The following is a 16,129-nucleotide window of genomic DNA, read 5'->3' as shown; positions in this document are numbered from 1 at the left end:
TACATCAACAGGGAACTGCCAGAAATTCAGGCTGGTTTCAGAAGAGGACGTGGAATCAGGGATATCATTGCTGATGTCAGATCGATCCTGGATGCAAGCAGAGAATACCAGAAGGATGTTTACCTGTGCTTTATTGACTATGCAAAGGCATTCAACTGTGTGGATCATAACAAACTATGGATAACACTGCAAAGAATGGGAATTCCAGAATGCTTAATTGTGCTCATGAGAAACCTGTACATAGATCGAGGCAGTTGTTCAGACAGAACAAGGGGAAACTGATTGGTTTAAAGTTAGGAAAGGCGTGTGTCAGTGTTGCATACTTTCACCATACCTATTCAATCTGTATGCTGAGCAAATAATCTGAAAAGCTGGACTATACGAAGAAGAATGGGGCATCAGGATTGGAGGAAGATTCATTAACAACCTGGGTTATGCAGATGACACAACGTTGTTTGCTGAAAGTGAAGAGGACTTGAAGCACTTACTAATGAAGATCAAAGACCACAGCCTTTAGTATGGATTACACCTCAACATAAAGAAAACAAAAATCCTCACAACTGAAGTTGTCAAGGATTTCATTTCACTTGGATCCACAATAGACACCCGTGAAACCAGCAGTCAAGGAATCAAAAGACACATTGCTTTGAGCAAATGTGCTGCAAAAGACCTCTTCAAAATGTTGAAGAGCAATCATGTTACCTTGTAGACTAAAGTGCACCTAACCCAAACTATGGTATTTTCAGTAGCATCATATGCATGTGAAAGCTGGAGAATGAATAGGGAAGACTGAAGAAGAATTGATGCCTTTGAATTGCGGTGTTGAAGAAGAATATTGAACATACCAGGAACTGCCAAAAGAATGAGTAAATCTATTTTGGAAGAAGTAGAACCAGAATGCTCCTTAGAAGCCAGGATGGCAAGACTGGGTCTTACATACCTTGCACATTTTGTCAGGAGGGTTCAGTCCCTGGAGGAAGACATTATGCTTGGAAAAGTACAGGGTCAGTGGAAAAGAGGAAGACCCTCAGTAAGGTGAATTGACACAGTGGCTGCAACAAGGGCCTGAAGAATAACAACAATTTTAATGATGGCACAGGACTGGGCAGTGTTTCCTTCTGTCATGAATAGGGTCACCATGAGTTGGAACCGACTCAATGGCACTTAACAACAACTGACTAGTGGGCCACAGTGACATTTGAGTCTTCCAGAATTAGTGTCAAACAGCCGTTATCCAATAAAAAAGAAAAGTCTCTGAAAAGTCTGATAATTTCTTTTTCCACAATGAACAGACACTAGTAAAAGGTGGTAGATCCCTTTGGGGAAGGATGGGAGAGAGAGTAACAGTGTAAGTTTTTGGCAGTGTAGTGGGGCCCTTCCTCAAGGGGACTCAGCCTCCCCTTCATTCAAGTATTTTGGGTCTGTAAATTGGCTTAGGTCTGGGAATTGATTGAAGGGTCCTGACTTTCTATTCTGGCGATTCTAGTTAGACTGCCATTCACTTGGCCTAGAAATCTTCTGCTTATGCAGATCAAATAAATATTTAGCAGGTTGCCCATGCATTTCACTTTCAAGGACACTACGGCTTAAGTCCATGCAAGTCAGACTGTTTTGATTACTGCTTCGATTCTGCTGTTTAGTATGGTAACCACACCCACCTCATCTTTGTCAATTGAGTGCCTCTACTTGGCCCTTAAAACTATAGGGTCTAATCAGCCCTATAGTAGTTATGTGTCTTAATTCAGTTAGGGCAGTTCCAACTGTCAAATCTGGCTTGTGTAAAATAGCAATCACAGCAGTCTTCAAGGATGCTGGGGCTTTCTTCACAATTTTGCTCCTCACTGTTGTGATAAATGGTGTGTCCTCTGTGCACTCCATGTGTGGGTATGTGGGTCTAACCTGATGAACCCATGCTAACATTCCAATTTCACTAAGCGTTTGTATACCTTTTTCTACATTATACCAAGGCAGGTCTGGTACTTCAACCTGATCTAATGAAGGCCACCGTGTAATCCATACTTCAGTGACCCAACCAAGTAAACTACTAGGTCCTTTCCTAACCTCTTGAGGTGAAACATGGAATGAAGGACCTCTGCTTAGTGGGCCCATGTCAATAAACTTAAACTCAGGCTGATCCACCTTTATGTTCTTTGCACCATTATCCCACACTCTTAGTAGCCATTCTTAAACATATTCCCCAGGTTTCTGTTTGTACATATTAGAATAGTCAAGCTGTTCTTTTGGAGTGTAGTGTACCTCCTCCTGGGTCACACTTTGTACTTCACTTTTGGGGGACTCACTAGGACTTAAGTCTAGTTATAGGTCTAGAAGAAAAACGGGTGGCGGGAATGTGTTTCGAGAACATTTAGCAATGTCTTGTAAGGCATCTGCCTCAGGCAATGCCCATTCAGTGACTCAGACACCTCCCCCCGTGATGACTGAGATGCTGCCCTAGGCGAAATCTCAGACAAAGGCTTTTCAGAGACAGCTGGAATAATCTCCTCAGATGGGGATAAAGGGGCTAATAGTTTTGTTGGCAGGAGCAGTTCAATGGAATTTAGGGGCTCAGTGTCCCCAGTTGCCTGATTATCTGCCCATATGTCCCAATCCCAAGTTTCAGGATCCCATTGCTTCCCAATCAATGCCCTCACTTTAACTTCAGATGCCATTTGAGGTTGGGAATTCAACTGGTGTTGTAATTCAGCCACTCTTACAACAAGACTGTTGGTTTGGTTTTTGGTAATATCAGCTCTGTTAGTACAAGAAATGAGGCTTTCTTTCAGAGCACAAGTGGCAACTTTGAGGTTGTTTATGTGGCCCTTGACCTTTGACTCTGAAGCCCTGAGGTCATCTCTTTCACCACTTTGTCTAGTGAAAGTAGGACCAACCAACCAGGATCCTTATAATTCTTATTCTGACAAATTGTAGAAATGTATCAAACATACAATCACCCAGAGCCTTCCCTCTCACCAATACTTAATCTATTGGTGGTTATATTTTGCATATTTTTATCTTCACTTCACACCATGAATTAACAGTGCCCTCTTTACTACTGGAAGCAGGATCATCAACATCTTTAAGACTAACCAAACTTGAGAACCAACTTAGAAAATTCATCCTAACAATTTTGTTTCTCTAGAACCATCCTCGATACCAAATGTCTTAGGCTGGTTTCTCTAGAGAAGCAAAACTAGTGAAGCATAAATATATATGTATACAACCACGTGAGTCATTTCCTTGGTATCAATCTCTCTCTCTTTGTCTCTCTCTGTTTCTCGAGATAGAGGGAGAGATATTTATATCAGTGAAATGGCTCTTGTGGCTGTAGAGGCTGGAGGCTTCTCCTGACTCATGTAGCTGCAGGGGCTGACAAACCCAAGATCAACAGGTCAGGTGGCAGGCTGCTGGCTCATGGGCTGTGGAGGCTGATGAGTATAAGGTTGGCCTGTAAGTCGGCAAGCTGCTGGCTCAACTCCCAAGAACTGGAGGCCAGATGATAATGAGTCAAATGCAGATTCCAGAGTGGAGCAAAAGCCAGTGAGCTTTGTCAGAAAATCCACATATATTGGATGCACCAAGGAAAATCCCTCTCAACTGATTGGCTGCTCATAGCAGATCTCATCATGGAGATGCTTACATTATATCAGATCTCATTATGAAGGTGATGACATCATTACTTAAATGCCAAACTACATCATAACTCCCCCACATGTTGGTCAGTTTGTCTTACTGTGGGGGCTTGTGTGTTGCTGTGATGCTGAAACCTATGCCACCAGTATTCAGATACCAGCAGGGTCACCCATGGAGGACAGGTTTCAGCTGAGCTTCCAGACTAAGACAGACTAGGAAGAAGGACCCAGCAGTCTACTTCTGAAAAGCATTAGCCAGTGAAAGCCTTATGAATAGCAGTGGAACATTGTCTGATATAGTGCCGGAAGTTGAGCCCCCCTCCGGGTTGGAAGGCACTTAAAAGGTGACTGGAGAAGAGCTGCCTCCTCAAAGTAGAGTCGACCTTAATGGCGCGGATGGAGTAAAGCTTTTGTAACCTTCATCTGCTGATGTGGTATAACAAAAATGAGAAGAAACAGCTGCAAACATGCATTAATAATTGGAACCTGGGATGTACAAAGTATGAATCTAGGAAAATTAGAAATCATCAAAAGTGAAATGGAATGCATAAACATCAATATCCTAGGTATTAGTGATCTGAAAAGGACTGGTATTGGCCATTTTGAATCAGACAATCGTATAGTCTACTATGCTGGGAATGACAACTTTAAGAGGAATGGTGTTGCATTCATCGTCAAAAAGAATGTTTCAAGATGTATTCTGAAGTACAACGCTGTCAGTGATAGGATAATACCCATAAGCCTACAAGGAAGACCAGTTAATGCGACTATTATTCAAATTTACGCACCAACCACTAGGGACAAAGATGAAGAAATAGAAGATATTTATCAGCTGCTGCATTCTGAAATTGATCGAACATGCAATCAAGATGCATTGATAATTACAGCGGATTGGAATGTGAAAGTTGGAAACAAAAAAGGAGAATCAGTAGTTGGAAAATATGGCCTTGGTGACAGAAACAATGCTGGAGATCAAATGACAGAATTTTGCAAGACCAACGACTTCTTCATTGCAAATACCTTCTTTCACCAACATAAATGGCAACTATGCACGTGGACCTCACCAGATGGAGCACACAGAAATCAGATTGACTACATCAGTGGAAAGAGACGATGGAAAAGCTCAATATCATCAGTCAGAACAAGGCCAGAGGCCCACTGTGGAACAGACCATCAATTGCTCCTATGCAAGTTCAAGGTGAAACTGAAGACAATCAGAGCAAGTCCTCAAGAGCCAAAATATGACCTTGAGTATATCCCACCTGAATTTAGAGACCATCTCAAGAACAGATTTGATGCATTGAACACTAGTGACCAAAGACCAGACGAGTTGTGGAATGACATCAAGAATATCATCCATGAAGAAAGCAAGAGGTCATTGAAAAGACAGGAAAGAAAGAAAAGACCAAGATGGATGTCAGAGGAAACTCTGAAACTTGCTCTTGAACTTTGAGCAGCTAAAGCAAAAGGAAGAGTTGATGAAGTAAAAGAACTGAACAGAAGATTTCAAAGGGCCTCTCGAGAAGACAAAGTATTATAATGACATGGACAAAGAGCTGGAGATGGAAAACTAAAAGGGAAGAACACGCTCAGTGTTTCTCAAGCTGAAAGAACTGAAGAAAAAATTAAAGCCTTGAGTTGCAATAGTGAAGGATTCCATGGGGAATATATTAAGCAACCCAGGAAGCATGAAAAGAAGATGGAAGAAATACAGAGTCCTTATACCAAAAAGATTTAGTCGATATTCAACCATTTCAAGAGGTGGCATATGATCAGGAACTGATGGTACTGAAGGATGAAGTCCAAGCTGCTCTGAAGGCATTGGCAAAAAACAAGGCTCCAGGAATTGATGGAATATCAATTGAGATGTTTCAACAAACAGATGCAGCACTGGAGGTGCTCACTCGTCTATGCCAACAAATATGGAAGACAGCTTCCTGGCCAACTGACTGGAAGAGATCCGTATTTATGCCTATTCCCAAGAAAGGTGATCCAACAGAATGTGGAATTATAGACCAATATCATTATTATCACACGCAAGCAAAATTTTGCTGAAGATCATTCAAAAACGGCTGCAGCAGTATATCGACAGGGAACTACCAGAAATTCAGGCTGGTTTCAGAAGAGGATGTGGAACCAGGGATATCATTGCTGATGTCAGATGGATCTTGGCTGAAAGCAGAGAACACCAGAAGGATGTTTACCTGTGTTTTATTGACTATGCAAAGGCATTCGACTGGGTGGATCATAACAAACTATGGATAACACTGCGAAGAATGGGAATTCCAGAACACTTAATGGTGCTCATGGGGAACCTTTACATAGATCAAGAGGCAGTTGTTTGGACAGAACAAGGGGCTACTGATTGGTTTAAAGTCAGGAAAGGTGTGCGTCAGGGTGGTATTCTTTCTCCATACCTATTCAATCTGTATGCTGAGCAAATAATATGAGAAACTGGACTATGTGAAGAAGGACGGGGCATCAGGATTGGAGGAAGACTCATTAACAACCTGCGTTATGCAGATGACACAACCTTGCTTGCTGAAAGTGAAGGGGACTTGAAGCACTTAGTAATGAAGATCAAAGACCACAGCCTTCAGTATGGATTACACCTCAACATAAAGAAAACAAAAATCCTCACAACTGGACCAATGAGCAACATCACGATAAACAGAGAAAAGGTTGAAGTTGTCAAGGATTTCATTTTACTTGGATCCACAATCAACAGCCATGGAAGCAGCAGTCGAGAAATAAAAAGATGCATTGCACTGGGCAAATCTGCTGCAAAGGACCTCTTCAAAGTGTTGAAGAGGAAAGATGTCACCTTGAAGGCTAAGGTGCGCCTGACCCAAGCCATGGTATTTTCAATCACATCATACGCATGTGAAAGCTGGACAAAGAATAAGGAAGACCGAAGAAGAGTTGACGCCTTTGAATTATGGTGTTGGCAGAGAATATTGAATATACCACGGACTGCCAAAAGAATGAACAAATCTGTCTTGGAGGAAGTGCAGCCAGAATGCTCCTTAGAGGCAAGGATGGCAAGACTGCGTCTTACATACTTTGGACATGTTGTCAGGAGGGATCAGTCCCTAGAGACAGACATCATGCTTGGCAGAGCACAGGGTCAATGGAAAAGAAGAAGACCCTCAACAAGGTGGATTGACACAGTGGCTGCAACAATGAGATCAAGCATAACAATGATTGTAAAGGTGGCGCAGGACTGGGCAGTGTTTCGTTCTGTTGTGCATAGGGTTGATTCGAGTCGGAACCGACTCGATGGCACCTAACAACAACAACATCATAACTGCCAACCCACTGAAAATCATGACATTGCGACCCATCCAAGTTGACAATCTTAACCATCACACCATCTGAAAAATTAGTTGTTCTTAATTTGTAGTGCATGTAATTTGTGTTTTAAATAAAGATTTTATAAAAAAACAAATTGCAATCAAGTGGATTCAACCTCGTGATGACTTAATGTGTGTCAGAGCAGAACTGCACTTCATAGGGTTCTCAGTGTTTGGGATCTTTCCGAAGTAGGTCAACAGGCCTTTCTTCTGACACACCTCTGATTGGACTCGAACCTCCAACCTTTCAGTTAGCAGCTGATTTCATTAATGGTTTGCACCACCTAGGGACTCCAAAGATTTTATACATTTATCACTGGCCTTTTCAATCTCCAGCTGAACTCCTGGAATTTGGGCAATTTTAGGTACTTCTAGTGCTGCTATAACAGAAATACCACAAGTGGATGGCTTGAAAGAAGAGTTTATTCTCTTACAGTCCAGTAGGCTAGAAGTCCAAATTCAGGGCGTTGGCTCCAGGGGAAGGCTTTCTGTCTATGTCAGCTCTAGAGGAAGGTCCTTGTCATCAATCTTCCCTTGGTCTGGGAGCATCTCAGCAAAAGAACCTCAGGTCCAAAGGACACACTCTGCTCCCTGAACTGCTTTCTTGGTGGTATGAGGTTCCCCTGTCTCTCTCTGCTTGCCTCTTGATGAAATAAGATGGGTTAGTGGCAATTATACTGAATATTACACTATAATTGAACCAATCTCTTTTGAGATTTTATAAGATGGGTTAGTGGCAATTATACTGAATATTACACTATAATTGAACCAATCTCTTTTGAGATATAAAATCTCAAAAGAGATTGGTTCAATTATAGTGTAATATTCAGTATAATTGCCACTAACCCATCTTATTTCATCATAGTGATAGGATTTACAACACATAGGGAAATCAATCAGAAGATAAAATGGTAGACAATCATACAATCATATAAGGGAATCATGACCTAGCCAAGTTGACAGATATTTTGGGGGACTCAGTTCAATCCATGACAGTGCTTTTATAACATGGTTAATTTTGTGACTAATCAGCTGGGAATTTTTGTGAAATAACAAAGGGCTGCACTGAAAAACTATACATGGTGCTGTAACGAGCTGGGCCAAAGTCTAGAATTGGAGCACCCTTTTCTGCTCATGATTTAATTGATTAGGGAGGTTATTTATTTATGAAAATTGCTTTAACTGCAGTAGCTTCTGGCCTGGTTTTCTAATGAGACAGTCTCAGATGTGGAGCTTTCTACGCTGTGGGGCATGTGGTAGGGACCAACGGTACGAGTTTCAGATTCAGGTAGACTTGAAGTCAAATCCTGCATTGATCAGGTATTTGATTGGTGACCTTGGCAGTTATTTGACCTCTCTGTACCTCGGTTACCTTGTTTATAAAGTGGGGATGGTGACACTTGCTTTATTGGGCTGCTGCAAGCATTAAATGAGATAAAGCATGTAAGATACCTGGCATATAGTTGCTCAATCAAGGTGGATTCTCTTCCCTTCTAGAGAGGCTGTGTTGGAGAAAGCACAGCAACTGGGAGCTGAGAAGCTGGATTTAAGCACCATGTCCACTCCTTTCAGCTTTGAGAGCTTTATTTCTGTGAGCCTCAGTTGCCTATCTGTCAAAAAGGGATTAACTGTGCTCTCTAATCACCACTGGTGATGGTATTAGGTCCCAATTCACAATATCATTTAAAGTCCTTTCGTTACAGGCAGTCCCCGACTTACAACATGTTTGAGTTAAGAAGAACCACACGACTGTCCTTTTTTTTTGTATATCTTCTCATTAGTCATATGTACCACATACAACATTGCTGCGCATAATTTGCTGATGTTATCATTCTCAGATGTCCATTTGCAGATGTTCAGTTTTATGATTTACTGTTCAAAACACTGTCATGTAGATTCGGTTTTGTAAACTATATCAGGGGCTTCAGTTGCTTGAAAACATGGACCCAAATGCTGATCGCTTTGCTAAAGTTGACAGGCAGATGCAGGAAGAAGTGAGATGTAACCGCGAAAAATATGAAGAAAAAAAAGGAAAGGACCATACAGGCAACTCCCACTAATTTTCTAACTATAAATGCCATTCCCATTTTCACGGATAATCCAGGTGATCCAGAACCTTCCACAAGTGAAGTTATTACCACTACTGACAAAATGCCACTGTCATCCAGCTGTACTTCATTGTCAGAGTAAATTTTTATGATTTGTGTATTTTCTATGTATGTATTAAAATATATCTGTAAGTTTATATATAATGTTTCCAACCCCCAAAGACAATTAAAGATTGGATTTATAAAGATATTGGTACCATACTGGTTAAGTGCTATAGCTGCTAATCAAAAGGTCTGTAGTTTGGATCCACCAGGTGCTCCTTGGAAGCTCTACAGAGCTCTACTCTGTCCTATAGGGTTGCTATGAGTTGGAATCAACTCAACAGCAATGGCTTTGGTTTTGGCTTGGATAATAAAAGGCAATAATAATGAAAAAAAAAAAAGAGGTACTAGACTTTTGTCAGAACAGACTTAATTAAGTAATAATAGTAGGAACAGAACCCTGTCGTTGGTCGGGGACTACGTTTATTGTGCTGTAGGAGGACATGCTTGAGGGGCAAGAGGTAGAGGGGAGGGTGCGTGCTTGTCTACGTAGGGAGTGTGCAGGGAAGACATTCACTCAATTCTCAACAGTTGGTAGTGCAAGCTTCCCCATGTCCTCTCTGGGAGTTCGGACTGTTGAAGGACTGCCTGGAGGTGGGATTTGACCCTGGAATTAATTCAGAGGAGAGCACTGAGGTCCCTCTGGAAATGAACTTATCAGGAGAGAAGATAGGGTCATGGTGTTTATGCCTGGTTTCAGCCAAGAGGCCTCTGCAGGAGATCTGAGGTGGACTTCCAAGCAAGAGTGCCCTGAACTCCTGATTCTTTTGGCAGATGCCTGAGCCCTGGTCAAGTGGTTCCAAAGGGGCTTTATCTTTATGGTCTTCTGCAGCCTAGCAGAGGCCCCAGCACCAAACAGATCCTCAGTAATGAATTTCGAATAAGTGAATCTTGAGTATGTCTTATCCACCAGGTGCTCCTTGGAAACTCTGTGGGGTAGTTCTACCCTGTCCTATAGGGTTGCTGTGAGTTGGAATCTACTCGACGGCACTGGGGTTTTTTGAGTATGTCTCTAGAGAATAGAAAGGAAAAAGTGCCCATAGATTTTGGATTGGGGAGGGCAGCAATATTGACCTTCAATGTCCTTGGCATTGGGCTTCGGTGCCTACTGAGCAGTCCCTGGGCCTTGGTGGGCACTGGGGTCTGGGCCCCACTTTTTGAGTGGGTAAAGGCAATGACATCACTGTAACAGATATCGGAGGACAGGAGGTAGATTGCAGATGTCTGCGGTGGTTCAGCGGTAAATACCTGGGTTCAATTCTGGCTAATGCATCTCAAGTGCAGCCACCATCCGTCAATGGAGACTTGAGTGTTGCTGTGATGCTAAGCAAGTTTCAGTGGAGAGTATAGAGAGACACAAACTATGAAGAAAGAAAAGCCTGGCAATCTACTTCCAAAAATTGGCCAATGAAAACCCTATGGATCACAAGTTATGATTCACAAATGCAGAACTGGGTGACATTTTGTTAGGTTCTGCGTGGGGTCACCATGAGTGTGTGTGTTTATGTACCTGCAGGTATATATACATGGATAATATATATGTCCCACTAGTTAGTCAATGAATCCTTTGACTCCACATTTTGTTGAATGGTCACTTTGTAACAGGTATATCACAGTGCTGATTCATAGGCCCTTTCAATCAACCAAAACCTCTACTCAGATACTCAGCAACCCAGGTCTACTGGCTAAAGCCGTCCATTTCTACTGGTATATCAAGGTCTTTAGAGGGATATCAGAGCTGTCGAGTTTTTTTTCTGGGACAGAGGCAATGTAAGTGCGGAATTAGAATAGCACAGGGTTATAAACTGCCACCTGGTTTCTGGTCTTAGCTCGGCCATCAGCTCACACCGTGGCCTTCGATTCTCTTCTGTAACACGGGAGGCCAGGATCATTACATTGGCTCCCAACAGACCTCTGGTCTTGTCAAGGACCTGTGGAAGGCTAGAGATGTGCTCAGACAAATATATTTGTATCTCCCAGTTCCCATTCCTAACAGGACGGGCTTGGGGAAAGGATGCTCAGTGAGACACAGTTTCTAGTGAATCTTCTACCTCCCAAGGCTGCTGCTGGGAAGAGACAGTATCTTATTTTGTTGGAAGTTGCTGCAGCATCAAAAGTACAACAGCTGATCCTGAGGCTGGTGCTGCCTCTCAGCTGCTGTGTCCTACCCAGACTCCTGAGAACTAGACAGAAGAGGTGGTGAGGTGATCAGCAGGCAAGGATACATGGGTGATGTGCTACTCATGACTGTGACTGTCATGTTATAGGCAGATTCCATCAGCTTTTGCACAGTCCATCTACCCTGAGGTGTGTTAGGAGCTTGCAAGGCAGTGGGATGGGCCTCCTGGAAGAAGGGCCTGAATCCTAGAAACTAACTATGCTTCCACTTCCCACCACTGAATGTGGGCTAGGGACTGGTTATCTTGATCAAACAGTTAAAGAATCCTCAATTCTCCACCCCAAGGGAAAATAATGAAAGGGTAGGAGTTACCTGAACTTAGAGATGGGCCCTTCAGCCCAGCAGTGGGGAGAAGAAGCAGGAGGGGCAGGAGGCACACACATAGGTTTTGACCAGTTTGGTTTTCTCTTCTTTGAAGTTTTAATGGGGTTTGATTTTCTGACCTGGGTATAGCTGGAAGAGGCAGAGCCACATGGACAAGTGTAGGGGCTGGGGCAGAAGGGACTGGCCTGGGTATCCCCAGGCATACTAGTCTGAGACAGGCATGTAGATCACACCTGTAGGGGGCCAAGGACTGGGGCTGGAAAAACACCGTGGGTCCTATGATCCAGGTGAGCAGGTGGGGCCAGAGGCAGAGGCAAACCTAGAGGTCAGGAAGGGACCTGTGCTGAGCACAGGTGGGCCCCCACCTATCCAGGTGTCAGGGAAACACATCTCCTTGGTGTTGTCCTGTGGCCTGGGTAAGCCAGTGGTTTAAGGCTGCAGTTTCTGGCTGGACAACTAAGCTCTGCGGCAAAGGCGGGGACTTCTAGGTCCCACCAACCCAACCTATTGCTGTTGAGGCAATTCTGACTCATAGCGACCCTATAGAACAGAGAACTACACCATAGGGTTTCCAAGGAACATCTGGTGGATTGGACTGACGACCTTTGGTTAGCAGTCATATCTCTTAACCACTAACCACCAGGGTTTCCTTTAGGTCCCACTAGTTCCAAAAGTTCTTAAACTACTCAGGAAGTAGCACCTAAGACCTCCTGAGGGTGATGATAAATCTATGGGATAATGAAAGCGGGGTATTGAGGAAGGGGTCCCAGGATTGCAGGTGCTCTGATATCTACTGGCAGGCCCTGCAATTCGCTGCCCTCTCCCTTAGCCTCACTCCTGCCTCTGCCAGGAACGGCATCATCAGGGTATTACCAGATGAGCTAGGGGGTGCTGCCATCCCTCTGTGGGTACGCTGAATCCTGCAGAGGCGCAGATGGAGGGCAGTCAGGCAGAACTGTGTGCCTTTTGGAAGCAATAGGACAGAAAATCCTGTGTCATTTTAGCAAAGAAGAGATGAAACAGCAGGCAATTAGGCAGGAGTGTATGAATTACTGAGCTAGAAAAATGCTTTACAGTGTTTTGATGATTCAACACTCTCACAAACAAAACCAAAATATAAAACAAAACCCCAAATGCCAGAAAACCCACAGAAATTGTTAAAGAATCACTTCATGTAAATGCATTTAAAATGAATGAGAATGGGAAAAAGGGAATAATCCATTAGGTAGGGACCAAAGAGTTAATATAACTTGATTGAGTTCCGCAGTTGTAAGAGGACGGCAGCTGCTCGAATCCCCTCTCATGTTCCTCTCTCAACATGGTCCTCTTTTGGCCAACAAGCTACTGTGCCCTTCCACAACGCGGCCTAGAAAACACAGGCAAGTCTTTACACTGAGGTGGGTCCAGAGAAGAGGCCAAGATATCATCCTTCATGGGTCTGACACCATGCTGTCCTTCCACAGCCAGGCCAGAAGAAATGATGACCTGGAATGGTGTGAAGCAAGTCTCCTGCAAGTTCAGTTGGTAAGGAAAAAGAGTGCCTTTTGTCATAATTAGACTTTGTATTTGAATCGCAGCTTTAATACTCACTAGCTATGTGACTTTTTTTTTTTTATGTGACATAAGGAAAGAAAAATTCACCTTTTAGAGGTCTAGTCTTCTCATTTGTAAATCAGAATAATGATTCCTACTTCACATGGTCCAAAAAAAAAAAAAAAAAAGGTCAGGATTAAATGAGAATATGCATGAAAAGTTGATGACATGTTGCTGTTATTAGCTACTGTTTAGTCAGCCCTGACTCACGGTGACCCAATGCACAACAGAAACCAGTCCTTGTCATCCTCACAATCACCAGCATGTTTGAGTCCATTCTTGGTGCTGTTGTGCTGGTCCATCTCACTGAAGGTCTCCCTCACCCTTTGCTGGCCCTGTATTTCACCAAACATGATGTCCTCCTCCAGCGACTGATTCCTCTTGATGACAGGTCCAAAGCAAGTGAGTTGGACAATGTTCTGCTGTGATCCATAAGGTTTTCATTAGCTGATTTTTAGAAGTACAGGGAGTCTCTGGATTATGAACGAGTTTCATTTTTAAGTCTGTCTTTAAGTCAAATTCGTATGTAAGTTGGAACAGTTAAGTATGGTTCATATTTAATGTCAGTCAGTCAAGTGTTTGTCTTAGTATATAGTGTAACTTCCTATGCATAAAAAACATTAAAGAAACACTTCCAGATACACTAAAACATCTTTAATATAATAATTCAGTAATAATATTTTCATGCTTGTTGTAAATAGTACCTATTTGCTATTACAAACCACTGTATGTACCTCAAATTTTTAATATAGTAGGCTTTATGGGCATTGGTTCGTAACTATGGGTTGTACGTAAATTGGACTATGGGTTGTATGTAAGTTGGGTGTTTGTAACCCCACGAGTGCCACAAACACCGGCGTTTCACATTTTGACCTGCTTTACTAGTAATAGAAAGGGGCATTGGCCACATGGCTGCTTGCCTCCTTACTGGGAACCTGGAAAGGCAGGCAGTACAGCCCAGGAAGAGTTCTGACAATGACTCAGTTGTTTTCTACAGAGGACACCTGCCTTATTTTTTCCTAAGGTGTTGCCTCCTGATGAAGCCTTCCCAAGGAACTCAGTGTCTCTTGCTTCATCATCTCTCTGTTCTCTCTGAGTAAAGACAGCCTGTAGATTTCCAGCTGCTTTCTGTCTAGTAGTTGCCTAAGTTCTTCAGTTCTCGAGGCGAAGAAAGACTTTCAAATACACATGGAGCTCAACAGTGTATGATTTTATCCATTCATCCATCTGTCCATCCATTCATCCACCTACCCACCCCAACCTTCCCTCCCTGATGCCACATTTATGTCCATGTCCTGCTCACCAGACAGGATGAGAAAGACAGAGTATTTGTGGGGTGGGATATGGGATGTGGGCAGGAGGAGGTTGGACGGTGCCTGGGAGTATGGAGAAGGGGGTGCAGAGACAATGGTGCCTTTGTGGTAAGTTGGTTGTCAATGTGAGCAGCCAAGGGCAGCATTTGCCAAGTGCCAGTTCAACGAACCATCTGTAAGTGTGATGTCAGTTCCAAGGGGCCTTCCTGGGGAAAGGCCTTCAGCTTTGGAGTAGGTAGGGTTGGAGCCAGGCCTTGGAGAGAGCATAGACGTTCCTTTGACAGAATTAGGGAAGGTCCAGGATTCCCTGGACAAAGTACATGCCTGTGGAATTTGGGGCACAATTCTGAGACATGTGCTGGGCTGGCCTGTTCTGTGTGGCACTCCTGCTACTTTGTTGTTGTTAGGTGTCATTGAGTTGGTCCCACACAAAGACATATTACTGGGTCCTTCACACCATCCTCACAATTGTTGCCATACTGGAGTCCATTTTTACAGCCACTGTGTCAATCCATGTCTTTGAGGGTCTTCCTCTTTTTTATTGACCTTCTACTTTACCAAGCATGATGTACTTCTCCAGGGAGTGGTCCTCCTTGATAACATGTCCAAAATGCTTGAGACAAAGTCTCATCATCCTCACTACCAAGGAGCATTCTGCCTGTACTTCCTCCAAGACATATTTGTTTGTTCTTCTGGTTATCCATAGTATATTCAATATTCTTCACCATCACCATAATTCAAAGGCTTCAATTCTTCTTCAGTCTCCCTTATTCATTGTCCTGCTTTCACAAGCATATGAGGCAATAGAAAATATCATGGCTTGGGCCATGCAACCTTAGTCCTCAAAGTGACATTTCTGCTTTTCAACAACTTAAAGAGGTCTTTTATAGCAGATTTGCCCAATGCAATGCGTTTGATTTCCTTACTGCTGCTTCCATGGGTGTTGTTTGTGGATCTAAGTAAAATGAAATCCTTGACAACTGCAATATTTTCTCTGTTTATCACAGTGTTGCTTATTGGTCCAGTTGTAAGGATTTTTTTTTTTTTTTATGTTGAAGTGTAATCCATACTGAAGGCTGTGGTCTTTGATCTTCATCAGTAAGTGCTTCAGGTACTCTGGACTTTCAGCAAGCAACATTATGTCATTCGCATATCGCAGGTTGTTAATGAGTCTTCCACCAATCCTGATGCCATGTTCTTCTTCAGATAGTCCACCTTCCAGATTATTTGCTCAGCATACATGAATAAATATGGTGAAAGGATACAATCCTTATGCATGCCTTTTCTGATTTTAAGCCATACAGTAGCCTCTTCTTTTGTTCAAGTAACTGCCTCTTGGTCTATGTGTAGGTTCCTCATGAGAAAAGTGTTCTAGAATTCCCATTCTTCACAATGTTGTTCATGATTTGTTATGTTCCACATAGTCTAGTGCCTTTGCATAGTCAATAAAACACAGGTAAACATCTTTCTGGTATTTTCTGCTTTCATTTAAGATCCATCTGACATCAGCAATGATATCCCTCATTCCACATTCTCTTCTGAATCCAGCTTGAGTTTCTGGCAGTTCCCTGTCAGTGCTACTAGGATC

Source organism: Loxodonta africana, chromosome 8 (genome assembly GCF_030014295.1).
Source record: "Loxodonta africana isolate mLoxAfr1 chromosome 8, mLoxAfr1.hap2, whole genome shotgun sequence".
NCBI lineage: Eukaryota > Metazoa > Chordata > Mammalia > Proboscidea > Elephantidae > Loxodonta > Loxodonta africana.
This window is presented reverse-complemented; position numbering follows the sequence as displayed.